The following is a 16,247-nucleotide window of genomic DNA, read 5'->3' as shown; positions in this document are numbered from 1 at the left end:
GCAGCCCAACGGGGAAAACATCACTCTGAGACAATAACACTCAACCTTCTCAGTGCTTCGGAAACTTGGACCAGGAGCAATTGCAGATAACTTATAACATCCCACTCACAAAAAGCCAATCAGATCAATGCTGCTTTTTATGACATTGGTGTGCCAAGTATTAGCTGCCTATTTGTAATCTGGATTTTAAGGGTTTGGGAAAGTTTTAAACCTCTCTCTCACTCCCCTAGTGATCATCTTTAAAACCTCAAAAGGTGTAATATTTAAATGTTAGCTTCCAACAGGCACCCTTAGGAAGTAGATGGTATTTAACATTCCTCTTTACTCTTTAAGATTAGCCAAATTCCTTGGATGTCTGATGGAATTTTTGAAAGGATAAGATGTTTTTAAGTAATGAATATATTTCTCAATATCCTTTTATAATCCTTTTCTGACTCAGGCTATCAATGCAATTATTTTTATAAAAACAGTTCTTTCCAGCATTAAAAAAAAACTAAAAAGGATATATTTAAACAATCCCAAACTGAAAACATTTTAAAGCAAAATTGTTAGTGAGGTGCTTGAGCTACGTGGATGTTATAAGCGCAATTAACTAAACACTAATAAAAATAATCACTGGCGGAGTGTAGTACCAAGAGCTGCAATCTCGAGGTGTCTGTGGATGTAGGACGTGATTAAAAGCCACCTTTATCTAGGAAAGCGTGTGCTGTTTCTACAGAAGTAGGAACGAGATGGCTTTCAGTGACCGTCTCTGGTTTAGCCTGGGAGACACGTGAAGCGCACAACGAGAAAGAAGTTTCGGCTCAAAGCCGCAGTACCGCCCCCCCGCCCCCCCCCCAAAGCCCTTCCAGGAATGTTGGAGGCAGCCGCCCCCGAATCAAAAGGAGGTAGGAGTTTAGATCTCAAAATGTAGATGTCACATTTCAGTGCAAACTACTCCCACATTCAGCACTTTATCAGCATGACAAGACGAATCTTTTATCTCCCGTGGGGTGATGGGGGGGGGGGGCTTGCTGAGGAGATTGTCCTCAATAGCTGGGCTGTAAAAGATTTTTAGTGTTCCTGGGCGTCCCACCGAGAGTCCCCTCCACCCCACCCCCATCCCCCCAGGAGCACAGAGACTTGTGAAAAGTAACGCACAACTGGCCACCAGAATAATTCATTCGCTCTACCTTCCCGGCCGCACCTCCCACTCCTCCTTTTTGTGGCAGTCCTTTCTCTCCGAAAATCTCAGGTTACTTGACTGGGGAGTTCTCAGACCTCCCGTCCCTGCCCAGCCCTCAGCCTCCAATCCGTAAGAGACGCTCAGCCCCAGCAATTGGATTGGGCAGCCTGTCTTGACACAGCTCTCTGTTGAGGGCTTGAGGACGTGTTTCAACAGATGGTTGGGGTTAGTGTGTGTCATCACATTCGAGTGGGGATTAAGAGAAGGAAGGCTGCCCTGCTGGAGCTGTGTGGTCTTCTCCAAGTGAGAGTTGCAGGCACATTCAAGGACTTGGCTTTGGGGAAGAAGAGGAGAAATTCATTTGCAGCGGGCACAAGAAAAGCGGTATTTCCAGGTAAAGTAAAAGACAGCAAAACAAAACAAATCTCTCTCTCTCTCTCTCTCTCTCTCTCTCTCTCTCTCTCTCTCTCTCTCTCTCTCTCTCTCTCTCCCCTTCCTCTCTCCCTCTCCCTCTTTCCTTCTCTCTCGCCGTAGTTTGGAATGTAATGCTAGCCCAGCACACTTGTCAAAGCCGGTGCTCGCCGTTCCATCAATGCTGCTATTGTACGGCTGACAGATAACAGTGCACATAGCTTGGCTGTCTTTGTAGCGTTAACGCTTCTCGAGCGTGGCTTTTGAAGGTGTAGCGGAGAAACTGTCTTTGGGAGCCCGGGTACCCATGAGATCCCCGGTACAGGCGCAGGACAGTAGGTGCAAATTGCTCGCCAAGGATGGACAAGGCCAAGAAAGCGTTAGCTTTAGCTCTCACCATTAAGAGTTCACTTTGAAGCTGTTGCGTTCTCCTACTCAGTACGTAAAGATTCTTTTAAAGGCTCTATGACTGGCAGAGTCAGAAACGCTTTGTTAAGGATTTGTGCAACGTAGATTGGGGCGATTTGTGATGGAGCAAGGGGGTTTTTAATCATTTTTGGAGGCTGACTAAAGTCTGGGAACTCCTTGGGGGGGGGGGGAGCTGGCTACCCTCGGCGCAGCGTTCAGGTCGGCTCTGAAACAAAAATGCTTAGAGCTGGAAGAAAAGCCTAAAAGGGGAGGTAAAAGGAAATCGCTCTTTAACATAGCCCGGTTGCAGCTGCAGCGAGAGCAGATGGAGGTAATTCACTTGCAGATCTGTGTGTGAGTTTTACAAGTCAGGGGGACACTCAAGTAGGGAGTCTGGGATGGATCATTAAAGCCACTGCATTTATAGGCTTTAAACGGTGTTAATTAAATGTAAATAGATGTTCAGCCTGGGTTATAAACAAATAAACAAGAAGGTTTTAATTACAAATTAGTCATTGGAAATTAATGGTCATCCGGGTGCCCAGCAACAGTAAGTGAGCTGTCATCTGATGTGTGGCTAACTGCTCTGCCAAAATCACCCACCAGGATTTAATTGAATGGAATATATAACAAGGGACATTAGACTCTGCGTCTTCTGGCATTTAAGAAGGGCCTTTCAAATTGTGGCCTTATTTTTCGAGGGATGAAAATGGTATTTTTATTTTTCAAGCACTTGAGCAAGATGGATGAGTCTGGGTTACTTGTACTGAACCGAGAGGCTGACTTCTTTCTGAGGAACTGTGTACCAGAGCTCTGGGGGACCCTGCTCCTACAAGGAGATCCTTACCCTCTGGAGGTGAGAGGTTTTTGTACACAGCACTGCGTCTGGACTGTTCCAAAGTAGGAGCTGTGTAGTAGGCAGAATCCTAGGTTGAATGCCTGGTACTCTGCTTTGATTGCTCAGCGGCATCAAGTCTCGAACATTCTGCTTTAAGTTGCCTTCTTATAACCATAGAGCAGACTTTTGAAAAAACGTATTTTTTTTCATAAAAATTTAAGATTAAAACAATATACCAGTATGGTGTTGTGATGTTGTTCAGAATGTCCTGTGGTCAAGGTTTGAACACCGTCAGTGAAAAAAAACATTCTTCCATCAGGGCATTATCTGAGTCCCGATATTACATAACCGACATGAAATAGGACTTAGTTCATAAACTGAAGTCGCTTGGAATTCCATTCATTCCATGTTGGTTTTGCTGAGGAACCGAGGTTTCAAAAGGTGAAAAGAGGAGAGACTGATCTCTCCCATCAGACAGCACAGAACAGGTATGGAGCTAAGGGACCAGGCCATCTGGTACCGTTGTAGCATTATTTCAGGACAGCATAAAGTTGTCTTGATGGGCTGAGTATTCTACCAAAGGCACTGACAAGGGTCTGCTCACGAATGGAAGCCCCACAGGAACCTATGTCCCTTGTGCTGTGCTGGGTACTGGTCACAGAGCTGCCTGGTTAGGGCGTAGATAATGGGAGATGCCCATTCTCCCATCCAAAGAAGCATCAGTGCCAACAAGACCTTGAGTGTTGGGACATAGTAAATTTGCATCTTGAAGACACAGACTTGTGTTTTTGTCTCCCTAACAAAGCAGTGTAAAATAACTCAGTGAGCTGAAAGCAGTTACTCAGAAGACGGCGCCCACAGGGCAATCCCAGCTTCTTGTCAAAATCTGCATCTACCCCTTCCAGATGGCAAACATGGAGAGACTTATTTGTGGTAACTTCTGCAGACCTCAGTTTGACATTTGGTTTTCTCCTGGCAGCACTGTGCTCCCAACACGTGAAGTTCCCGTCAGCGCTCTGACAGCTGTGGAAGTGTTCGAACACACAGTGGTCCTTCTCGGGGAGCCGAGTGGGGTTCTGTGTGCCCTGTGGCTGTGTCCTTCTATCCAGATTTGAATTAAGGTGACGTTTCTGAGAGAGGACTGGAAAACTTGGTTCATGAACGTTACCAAACTTATATTTATGGCAGAGGGGATTACTGAGATGCGTTAATCAGGATCTTGACAGGATGCACGGCAGGTTGAATGGGGACCTTCATCAAGATACTAAAAGGGGTGTCTGTATTCTATTTCCTTCTGGGGAACTTGAAGGACCACCAGACAGATTGTTGTATCCATTTCCATTGTCATGGTGCAGCCAAGTGGCAAGTGCGACACTTTTCCTTCCCAAACTTCCTGTGCAGAGAATAGCATTTGAGATTTGGAACCTTTCTGCTCTTTCAGTCCACAAAACACTATTTCTAGGACTGAGCTCTGCAGAATATCAGATCTCCCTGACCTTCTTTGCCATGTGAACCAGGCCACCTTATGGGTCCAGTCAGGACATCTGGCCCTTTTTTCTGCATGCAAAACTGTGCAGAGGGAATGTAAGGGGATTTCAGTTTTATAAGCTGCTCTAAATATTCGCATTTTTATCATTATTGGCATTGGGACAAAGAGGCTCATGTGTAAAATTAAGTATGAGTCCATATGATGAACACACCTTTATGTTAGCTCCATGGGGAAAAAAAGTGAAAGAAGGTATTTTTGCAGGAAAAAAAATCCCTGAAAATATGTTTCCTGTTTAAAAATATTTTCAATTCGGTCTCACTATGCTGGGGAGGAAGAGGAAAAGCTGGCGAACTCCCCCTCAGCTTCTTCCCTCCACCCCAATATTTTCCTCTCCCCTACAGTCAATCTGTCATCAAATCCTATGAGTCCTTCCTTTAAAATATCTTTCACATCTGGCCAGCAGCTACTGCCCCAGTGCAACGGTTCTCTTCCACATGGGCTGTGGCAGCCGTCTCCCAAATGGTCCCCTTTGTCTCCGCTTGCCTCTGTTGTGACTGAACTGGAGACTGAAGCCAAGGCCTCATGCACATACAGCCACATAGATGCTCTTCCACTGACCCACACCTGCCCATGCTGACCCACGCGTGTTTAGCCTCGGTTTTCCAGCCATATTCTCATCCTATCGAGCAAAGTGACCAGGTTAGCGTCCCCATCTTCTAGGTCCGTTTGTCCTCGTGACTCATATTCTAGCTTGTGGAGTGGGAAGTGAGCTCATAGCATGCTGTTTGTTTGGGGACCTAGGACCAGAACCCGCAGCCTCCATGCGCTAAGGAAGTGTTTTCTACCGATTCTCCCTTTATAAGCCTGTGTGTGAAAAAGGATCATTTCGCTCATCCTCGCCCATTTACTCCTTTTTCGGAGATTTAGCTTGATCCCTACAACCTCCCAAAGGCCCCCTACCTCTTACACTGATGGTGCCCTTCTCTGGATGCTGGTCCTCAGCTAGCAAGTTATGGATTGTGCCTAGCATAATTGATTATTTCATATCCTGCTTTGTGGTTTGCTTATTTTACCCGCTGACTGCAGGTAAGACGACAGAGATTAGCCTGTTTTACGTTCATCTCCACAGAGGCCATAAATAAATGTGTGTTCACTAACTCACAGAGATACTCAAACACTGAAGACACTTTCTAGTAATCCCCTTCAGAGTCATTAATCAGCTCTTTTTTTTTCTTTGTTTTGTTTTATTTTGTTTTGCTTTGCAAGGTAGGGTCTCTCTGTGTAGCCCCGGCTGTCTTGGAACTCACTATGTAGACCAGGCTGGCCTCGAACTCAGAGAGATTGGCTTGCCTCTGCCTCCCAAGTGCTGGGATTAAAGGCATGTGCCACCCGGCTATTAAATCAGCTATTTAATAGCTATTACCCGGCTAATAGATCAACTTTTTGTGCTTCCTTCTCATCCATCCATAACCAAAGAGGAACAATGATGGAATTCAATTGGTTTTATTTTCCAAACCCTTAGGGGAAGCACCACTCTTAGTTAAAACATGAGAGATTATTGTTCCAAATCAAGACTGAGTGGTATATGAAATTCCCGTCTATTCAACATTCCACAATGACTCTCATAGGAGTTATGCCTATGATCTGCCCCTTTATCAGTTAAAATGTCAGTGATGGCCATAGATCTGGATAGCTCAAGACTGTATTCGAATCCAGAGATTTTACTTATTTATGTGGCCTTGAACAGAGGACTGAGCAATGGTAACTTGAGTATCTGTAAGATGGATATAGGAGTACTTACCTTAGAGTGTTGTGAATAAATATCCCATATATATATATATATAACTGCATGTCTAATATTAAATAAATTAGTAACCATGGGAAGTGACAGGTACATTCATGGGTCTAGGTCTACAAGCTCATCCTTGTCATGCCAATCATTCCTGCTACCTAGTCATGTGATCTACTCTTTTAGCATTTCCCAAAGCAGAGGAAGATAGACAAGTGAGAGATGGAAGGAAGGCAGCAAGTAGTTTTGGCAATGATGGATTTGAAGCAACTGTGCTGATGAACCTATAGGGTCCATACCGAGAGCCATTGCATGCTGTTTACGGAGCAAGGTCCCGAGTTCAGCACTAAGGGAAACAAAGAGCAAGGCTAGTCAAAGTTCTCCAAGATCCTTTCTCTTACTTCTGGCACACAGTCTAGGAAGAAAACAATGGGGCTTAAGAGATGGCTTAGCAGTTAATATCACTGACTGCTATATCAGACGATCTGGGTTCAATTTCCAGTACCTACACGGGTGGCTCCCACTAAATAGAGCTCCATTTTCAGAGAATCCAATGCTCTATTCTGGCTTCCTCAGGCATCAGACAAGCAAGTGATACACACACAAGCAGACAACACACACACACACACACACACCAAACGAGACCAAACAAACAATCAGTTAAGGTCAGGCCCCCAGAAATAATTGGTTCAGAAAGACAGCATCTAGGCAGCACAAGGGATCGTTACCTGCAAAGCAAATTTAGCAGAAAGCCTAGTGCAATCACCCAGTTCCCAAACTCTGTAACTACCAGGAAACGTGGGCTCTTCCATTGGTACCTTTTCCCGGAAGTGCAACTGACCAAGAAATTCTCTCACATGTGCTTTGTAGCCCATTTAACAAAATGCACTCCTGGGCCCTGGTCGTTGAACTGGTTAGGAGCCCGGAAAGGCCAAATGGCTTGCTTTCCCCTCTGACCGCCTATTCTGCCACTACAATGGGCCAGGAACTAGAACCACCACCACCACCCCAGCCCCGGGAGGCTGTGCGCCTGTGGACCCCCGTCCCCTGCAGACCTGTCTACAGAGTGTGGAAATCTTGACTCTAGCTTCTGCTGGAGCAGGACAACCTGTTGTTCTACTTCGCCTTAAACTATGTGACTGCTGTATTCCCAGGTAATAATGTACTAACGTTTTACTAGTTTATAAACGGCAACGCTCTATTTTCAAAGTTAAAACCTTGTCTGCTTTGGCTTGGCCTTGGCAAGATCTTACTGTGTAGCCAAGGCTGCCCTCAAACCCACAACCTTCCTGCCTCAGCCTTCTAGATTCTGAGATCACATGTTCCTACAGACTTGCTGTGGCACACGTGCCTCAATACCTTTTCTTGTGCTCTGCTTTTTCTTTCTTTGCTTGTTTTTGCGACACAGGTACAAATGTAGGAAGGAATTTATGTTTCTAAACTGTGAATCTAAGGGATGAAGAGACACCCCTCTGTCAACTGCAGCGGCTGAGGTTGGCTCAGACGTTGTGTTTACGGGTGAGATGTCTTCATTGTCAGTCTGGAAACTCATGTTGTACAAACTCCAACACAAGGTGAAGAGTTAGAATCAGCAATAATCCGGGAACTGCCAAGAGCCAAGTGGCTCCGATTGAAACAAAGAAAGCTCTCCTGGGGAAGCTCAGTGGAGAAGGGCATTTGCCACACAAGCCTGGCAACCCGAGTTCAACCTGAGTGTGAGTCGTAAGATGGAGACCTAAGCTCATTATTTTGTATAATTTGAGGGCTATAGAAATGATGCAGTGGTTAAGAGCCCTTGCTTCTCTTATGGAGAAGACCTGGGTCCAGTTCCCAGCACTCAGATAGCAGTTCACAGCTGTCTACAATTCCAATTCCAAGGGAGTTAATGTCCCCTTCTGGCCTCAATGAGTACTGCATGTATGAAATAACAGAATCCCTCATATACACATAAATAAAAATAATATATATATATTACAAGTATATAGTTTGAAGTTTCTGTTCCTAAGATATTGGCTGTAGCTAGGTGTGGTATCTCATCCTGCAATCTAAGCACTCGGGACCACAAATCACAAATAAATCCAAGAGATAAATTAGCCCGGGTATTTTTCTCTACCTATATATGCTTTTACTTTTTCTTTATTCCTCCTGTTTTAAGATTTATCCTATTTTTAGATTGCCATGGGGTCAATCTTCACCTGATTTATAAATTGCAATTGCGAGACACTGGTTCTGTGCTTGCAATTAGCCGATCCAGTGGTGTTTTTATTACTCTTACTCCATGCAGAGTTTTTACTTCAGAGAGTACGGAATGTTTCAAGAACTTGGGGACATCCTTCATTTCCTTGATAAAACAATTCCGGTACCACCCAGTCTATATGTCTACCCATTTTGGGGGAGCAATAATAGTGGACCTCTCATAAGCAAAGTGGAGCCCTGATGAGAGCTCGCCAGGTCTCGACTCCTGTAGATAGAATGTTCTGGCTCAAGCAACATAGCTTGCTATGGTTAGTACCGTCTGAAGGTACAAGCTACAACAGGATCACACGGGGCAGTGATTCCCAATACAATGGTGATTGTAGGGAGTGTGTACTCACTGATGATACTTTCCAAATGTGAGCCTGTGAATCTTCAAAATTCCTATCACAAATACAGCCCAGCACCCATTCACCTGTCTAGAACCTAACTAGCTCCCTAAATAGACTTCCTGCCCACATAAAGCCTTCTCCTTAGCCTTCACCTGCCAGGAAGCAATCACCGAGCGAGGAGAGAGAACGTCCCGGTGGACAGATGGGCTTGGCAGCACCCAGGGATGTGGGGAAGTTCAGCTTCTAGCTCTCATCTTACAGGAAGCACATCCCAGAAGGCAAGGCCCCCACAAATCCTGTTCCGCACTTCCCTCCTGAGAACTTCATGCTGGTAAAAGCAAAGAAGGTGTTTTGAACACGACAGATAGTAAAATCCTAGGATATGTAATATTTTCTACTTGGCGCACCTCAGGCTTCCCATGAAATATTTTTTTCCTCTGTATCTCTGTGTTTAATAAAGGGATTTGGGAGTGAGCTCAGCATGGAACAGAGCAGAACCTACTTCCTAGCAGTGGGGTCCATGTTCTAAGAAAGATTCATGGTGAACATCCTAAGTAGAACCAGAGCCCAAAAGGAATTTGGGTAAGAGAGCAAATCTTGGCCGTGAAACTCTTGTGTGCACGTTTGTGTCTTGTGTGTGGACAAAAGTAACAAATGCCATAGGGCACCCTGTTTGCCCTGAAGGGATATCTAGACTAGCTGTGTGGGGAAGTAGACACACACACACACACACACACACTTCATAGTAGGGCACGGAATTTTGGATAAAGCGTCAGTTAATAGAGCCAATTAAATAAAAGAGATGCCAACAGAGGCTCTGTTGGAGGAGCTTGGCTGAATATGGTCCAAGGTCCCTGTGCAGATGGGTCAGTGTATGATTCAACCCCAGGACTTCTGAGCTGCTGTGTTTGGGGACAATTTTCTTACCTTCCCTTTTGCTCAGTTTCCTTGTCTTTAAAGCGTGAAATGATCATCACGGACGGAGGGGCACTGCTGGTGCAGGAGGATCTGCAATGGCCCCTCCCTCCCCGCCGTGTGGGAAGAATGGTGTGGCCAACACTTGCCTTTCAGTCCTTGTGCACATTTGCTTGTGTTGGGAGCAAATTTCCTTGTCAAAAAGAAGGGGAAGGAAAGGAAAAGGAGCCATAGAGAAAGGAGAAGAGCAAAGAGAAGAGAGGGGTGGTGGCTGGCCCGTGCGGCCACTCTGCGCTCATCTAGAGTAAGTGTGTCATGTCCTGTGTAAGCCAAGACGGAGTCCAGACTGCCTCACACATCAGCTAGAGAGGTTGGTGTGGGAGATAAAGTGAAGCCTTAAATAGGAGAGGGGTCACGTGAGATGACTCAGTAGGCAAAGGGATTTGCTACGTGGGCCTGGCAATCTGAATTCCATCCCTGGATCCCATGAGATGAAAGGAGAGAGCTACTCAGAACACTTGTCCCCACCTTCTCTGGAGTGCTGTGCACATGTGTGCACATGTAAACACACACATACTCATAAGGAGGCAGGGGTTATGGTAGTGGAGGGAGATAGCCTAACGGTTAGGAGCACTTGCTGCTCTTCCAGGGCCTGGGGTTGGGTCCCCAGCACTCACATGGTGGCTCATAACCATCTGTAACTCCACATCTAGCAGAACTATGCCTCTTCTATTCTCTGCAGGTACCAGGCACAAACATGGTACACAGACATACATGCAGGTAAAACACCCATAGCATATAAAATAATTAAAAATGAAGAAGGGAGAGGGAGAGAGAACAGTTGACAACAATGAAGCTCTCAAAACTAAATATCCTCTAGAAGAGGTCTATTGTTATCCACAGCAACCGTGAGGCAGAATGCGTGAAGGGACATTATTAAAGAAGTCACAGTAGAGTCTCGCTTTGGTGGCCTGTTCTTATAATCCCTGCACACACAGGAGCCAGACGCAAGAGGATGGCAAGTTCATGATCAGCTGGGGCAGCTCAGCAAAATCCATCTCCAAACAAAATTAAATTAAAAGTAAGTAAAATAATAACCAAACGGCAAAGATGACACTGAGTTACAGAGGCCAGGCCACAGGGACGGTGACTCCACATAAGGAAGCAGCAATGCTGAAGCGGAGTGTCCTTGTGCAGCCCAGTGATTTCCAGAGGGACAGAGGTCAATATGCAGGCGTTTGTTTCATTCCAATCACATTCGGAATAACTTTGTAATGCAAATATGGGTGAAATCCGTGAACATAAGGCTAGAGAGATGACTCAACAACTGTGCACAAGTGTGCACATGCATGCACATAGACACACACACACCATACTTGCTTCTCTTGCAAAGGACCCAGATTCACTTCCCAGCACCTTCATGACAGCTTACAACTGTCTGCAACTCCAGGATCCAGGAGAATCCAGTGCCCTCATCTGGCGACCTTGGGCACTGCAGACAAAACACTCAAACATACAAACATAAATATTTAAAATATGTGAATGCAAATGCTTAATAATAGAGTTCAAACAGATAAACCTCAATTCTGGTGGCTGATTTCCATGAGACAGGAACACAGCCTGTGTTTACAGAACTAAGACATTTCTCCTTAGATTAAAAAGAATCTTAGATTAGAAAGAAGAGAGACAAGAAGGAGAAAAGGTGGAGGGTGACAGGACGGGGAGAAAGAGGAGAAGGTGATGGGGGTGAAAGGGTACTTATTGGTTGGCCAGGTAAAATTCTGGTATTCCTAAGTTTGCGGAAATAATGAATTTTCAAGTCAGAACACCAAACTTCTTCTGCCAAACGCTCATCATTCTCTTTCAACTAAGATAATGCCGGTGGAAAGGGATGCAAAATTTAAAGAGAGTCCAGAAGCAAAAAGAGATGAAATATTTAAGTCGCTTCTGCTCATAAACCTTCAGGTTTCTCCGTGGAAGAGCGTAATTGATAGCCTCTCACAGGATGCATAAATGACATGTTTTACAAATGACAGACAGACTCACAGATGCCTTCCCTCCCTACAAAACAAACAATTCTTTCAAACGTGTTAATTGCTGCATGGTACTTGTACAAATCCATGGAGTCAAGTGTGGCATTTGACACTTGCATACGGTGTGCAGTAATCAAATAAAGATAATTAGCATACAGCCCAGTTCTAAAGTTAAAGATTTGGGGAAAGCATCCAGGCTGGACTAGAAGCTGCTGTGTAGCTAAGACTGACCATTGAATTCCTTACACTCCTGGCTCTGCCTCCTTGGAGCTCTTGTTTCCTTTGTTTATTGCTTTTGTTTCAACCCTGTAATTGCCTCTTAAAAACAGAAGAACCATTTCTTAGTCAGGAACCAACCTAGTGCAGTCGAGGGACTCCAGGCCTAGCCACTGTTTCCTTTAAAGAGAACAACTGTGTTAACCATTTCATACTTTTGCACTGTACCTTGGGCACTGTGACCAAAGGAACATAGAGCTTGAACCAACATGATCTGCAATTGAAATACATTTTTTAAAAAATTACTTTATTTTTAATTATGTGTATATGTATATATGTGTATGCTCCTAGAAGCAAATACGTGTTTGCAGGTGCTCGTGGAGGCCAGAGGAGGGCACCAGAGTCTCTGGAGGAAGAGTTTTGGGTGACTGTGAGCCCTTTGCAGGTGGTTATGAGCCGTATGCTATGCTATGAATTGAATTCAGGTCCTCTGCAAGAGCAGTAATGTGTTCTTAACTGCTGAGCCATCTCTCCAGTCCCCGAAATGCATTTTCCTGTTTGGGCAAATGTGTGGAAATAGCAACGACCATGAAGACCTGACAGCGTTTTGATTCCTCAGAAGGGACTTGGGTTCCAGTCAAGTTTTTAATGAAGCCTTTGGCCTGGGTTATGTTACTCTATTGAGTGCTCTGAACCCAATACTTCGCTCCCCTTGGGAGAAAGGCCAGCCAGAGTCTCAGCGCCTAGCCTCTATTTCTCACTCAGAGCTGCTGGGCACGAGGGCATAATTGACATAAGCCAGTTTATATTTGAAAGCCATTAATGGCTGGCAACCAAACTGATGAGACATCCAGCATGAGGGTGGAAGACCTGAAACATAAGTGCCAAAGTCGGGTCGATAATTATCACATGCAGCAGGCGCACAGGACTGGACTGCACACCCTCATGCTTCCTCCAGCACCCACTTAGCTCAATGGGCAGAGCTCCTTGGAGGAAGGCTGTGATGAGGTTATGAACAGGATCTACCTATCTGGGAACTTATATGGAAACAGGTTCTTCCATAACTCAGGGTGACCTCAACCTCACTGTACCGCCAAGGATGATCTTGAACTTTAGACCTTCTAGCCTCCATCCCAGAAGTGCGGGGATTGTAGGTGTGCACAGACCCAGCCAGTTCTCTGAATGGTTTAATTTCAAATTGCAATTCTGAATTGTAATCCTGCAGAATTGAGCATCTGTCTATTAGGGTTACAAAGGCTTCTTGAATTGGAGAAGTTCAGAGTTCTTAATAAAAGAAAAATAGCTAACAAAGAAGGGGAAAAATAATACCTATGCAGTGAAAAAAACATTCTGTCATAGACTCACTGGCACAAAAATAAGGACAGAAAATGAAACAGAACAAGGAAGGAAGGAAGCTTTCATGTTGAGCTACAAGATAGGTCAGGTTTAAGTGTTTGCCCAATATAAAGTTCAACCCGCAGAAACCACCTCCCAAAAAGAAAGAATGGGGTGGCAGCATGTGCTTGTAAAGCCGAGAAGTGGAGACAGCTATATCCTTGGGGCTCACTGGCTGGATAAACTAGCCCCGCCTACTTGGTGAGCTCCAGGCCAATGAGAGACTCTGTGTCTAAAAACAAGGTGGATGGTGTCTGAGGAATGACATCCAAGACTGTAATGTGACCTTCGCGTGCATTTGCAGACCTTTGAATGAACACACACACACACACACACACACAGAGAGAGAGAGAGAGAGAGAGAGAGAGAGAGAGAGAGAGAGAGAGAGAGAGAGAGAACAAGAAAACACTCGTTTTTAGCAACTGTTACTCTGATTAGCCATTTTGCCCCAAGAATATCTCTTAATCTACCAGTCCAGTTCAGTCTACAACTAAGTCCTGCGCAGAAGCATAGAGCTGTAGTATTTCTGAACCCTGCGCTGCCTCTCTGGTTTCATGCGGATTATATTTCACACTGAGCAAATAATAAACTAAAGTGCACATTTTGTTGTTTCCTTGATAACTGTTCAGGACTCAGATGGAAACGAGAACGATGTCCTAAATTATGGGATCCGATCCCAGCACCGGGCTGCTGCCCATAGCGTAGCAGAAGTAAGCTGATTATTCTTCAGGAAAATGATGTTGATTTTTTGCCTTTGTTTTACCACTCCCTTCATCTAGATCGCATTGCCCTCCTCTTGTGAGCGGGTATAGAGGCCTCCGACTGCAGTCTCACGCTTGCGAGGCAGAGGCTGCAAGACTACTTTGAAAGTTCAAGGCTGCCAGGTCTACATAGGAAGTTACAGGCGATATTAGGCTCTGTGGTGCAAACCGAGATATCTTTGCAACTTAAGCAGCATTAGAATGACTGTAATAGCCGGCAGCCCGTTATGTTTCTAAACTAAGTTCTGGCATCGCTCTGATCCCCGGCAATCTTACAGACCTCTGGTGAATGGATCTTCCCTTGGAACCAGTCTTGCCCTTCATCCACTCTAACGCAGTTTCTTCGCAGAATTTTTACAGCTCCCGCCTATGGACGCCCAAACGCTCTTCACATCGCCCTCCCATCTGGCCCCTCCCTCCACACACTTTTCACACCACCGACCACTCTCTCCCTCCAAGGACGTTTCCACTCTGGACTAAACCGGTCTCAGGCATCCTGAATTTGCACCTTACCTCTGTCATAAACCACTTGCTCACACTGCATTCTAGGCTGGGCCTGGCTTCCATTAAGGTTCCGCATGCCAAAGCTCACCCATCTTGGATTGATGGGAAAGATCCCAGCCCCATTACCTCAACGGAACTTTCTTTCTCAAACTCTTCCATAGTTTCCCTTTCTGAGTGATCTCTTTCCATGTAAAACTTTGCCATCATCTTAGCCCTTGGTTATGTACAAATTTGCATTCATTGCCATTGCTCAGAGATGTGCTTCCCCGTCCTTGGGTTATTAGACTCACTAAGGCAGAAGTTGAGGTTTCAGTCCCATGTCCGTCAAATATGACTTGAATATCACATATCCTCACATGCTACAGGCCCTCATTACAGCCACAGTTAGAGGGGTCAAAGATGACAGGGCTAGAAATTATACTTTGGTCATTGAGAATTTCAGGACACTAATCAGCCACAAATCCACCGCTCCCTCAGGCACCTTCAGACAATGTGAATGACACCATTGCAGTCACCGACTGTCTGGCTCGAATATTTTTCCATCTTCTGCCCACATCACACTCCGAGGCTGCATTGGAGCCAGCTGGCACCCACTCAGAAACGGATTCAGAGGGACAATAGGGCCAACTCTGATCTGAATCTTTCTTGATTAGATGTGAAATGCTATAGCTGGGTGTCAGTCACATGCCAACCACTTGGAACTCTACGCTAGCAATTAATTCCTCTTGAGAGGTGAACTGAGGAGATGGTGACAATTATGGTTTTGAGGACCTGTAAAAATTAGAGCCAGACCAGACAGCTAGGGAAGGAGACCCATCTACTACCTGCTCAGTATGGATGGAAATATCCATAGACTCCCAGATAGGGAGACCCATCTACTGTCTGCTGCTCAGCACAGTTGAAATACCATAGACTCCAAGGACACTCAGTCTCTGTCTCTCTGCAACAATGGAGTTTGATTAATAAATTTATTTGCCTAGGAATGGAAATCTCTGTAGGGCAATTAGCAAGCCACGTGAGAAGATATGATTGCCATATTCTGCCAAAGATAGTGAACCCTGTGTGCTGATGCATCTCAACTATCTTAAAATCGGGTGTTCTGGGAAGTTAGGGAAATATAGAAAGTTAGAAATATGTGTGCCTTGAAGAACATCTAAGGAGCTTTGACATCTGAAGAAAGATAAGGTGAATCTGTGAAGAGAACTGTGGGTAAACCACAGAATTCTTTTGTTTGTTTGTTTGTTTGTTTATTTGGCTTGGTTTGGTTTGGTTTGCTTTCAAAGACATTTCTCTGGGTAGCCCTGGCTGTCCTGGAACTCGCTCTGTAGACCAGGCTGGCCTTAAAGTCAGAGATCCACCTGCCTCTGCCTCCTAAGTGCTGGGATTGGACGTGTGCTACATCCTTCCTTTCTTCCTTCTTATGATGGGGTCCAACCCAGAGCCTTGCCTGCTAGGTAGGCATTTTGCCACTAAGTTGTCTCCCTAGCTCACAGAGAGAGTTTCTGCCCAGGAGAATTATACAACCGAGGTCTTTTTTCCAAGTTCAAACCAAAACTGGTATGGTGGCTCTGAGACAGGAACCAGCACCAGTTCACAATCAGTTGCAGCTCCGTTTCCAGCAGGACCCCAGCCCTCTTCTGGCCTGCGTGGGTACGGCAGGGCACACAGTTATTTACACTCATGCACAAAGAACAAAATAAATGAAACTTTTATTAAAAATCCAAACCTCTGGATTACC

General features: G+C 45.2%; 1 protein-coding gene across 2 annotated transcripts in view; it reads left to right on the top strand.

The window, feature by feature from the left end:
- Nucleotides 1-1,148: 1,148 nt before the first annotated feature.
- Nucleotides 1,149-16,247, top strand: part of Sulf1 (sulfatase 1) — a 164,137-nt gene continuing 149,038 nt past the window's right edge. For both annotated transcript variants that reach the window (XM_050142103.1, XM_050142105.1), the window contains exon 1: nt 1,149-1,559. The gene's annotated coding sequence lies outside the window, so the exon portion shown is untranslated. The remainder of the gene's footprint in view (nt 1,560-16,247) is intronic.

The sequence above is a fragment of the Alexandromys fortis genome, unplaced genomic scaffold (assembly GCF_014885135.2).
Source record: "Alexandromys fortis isolate MF-2015 unplaced genomic scaffold, M_Fortis_MF-2015_v1.1 scaffold_41, whole genome shotgun sequence".
Taxonomy (NCBI): Eukaryota; Metazoa; Chordata; class Mammalia; order Rodentia; family Cricetidae; genus Alexandromys; species Alexandromys fortis.
This window is presented reverse-complemented; position numbering and strand designations above follow the sequence as displayed.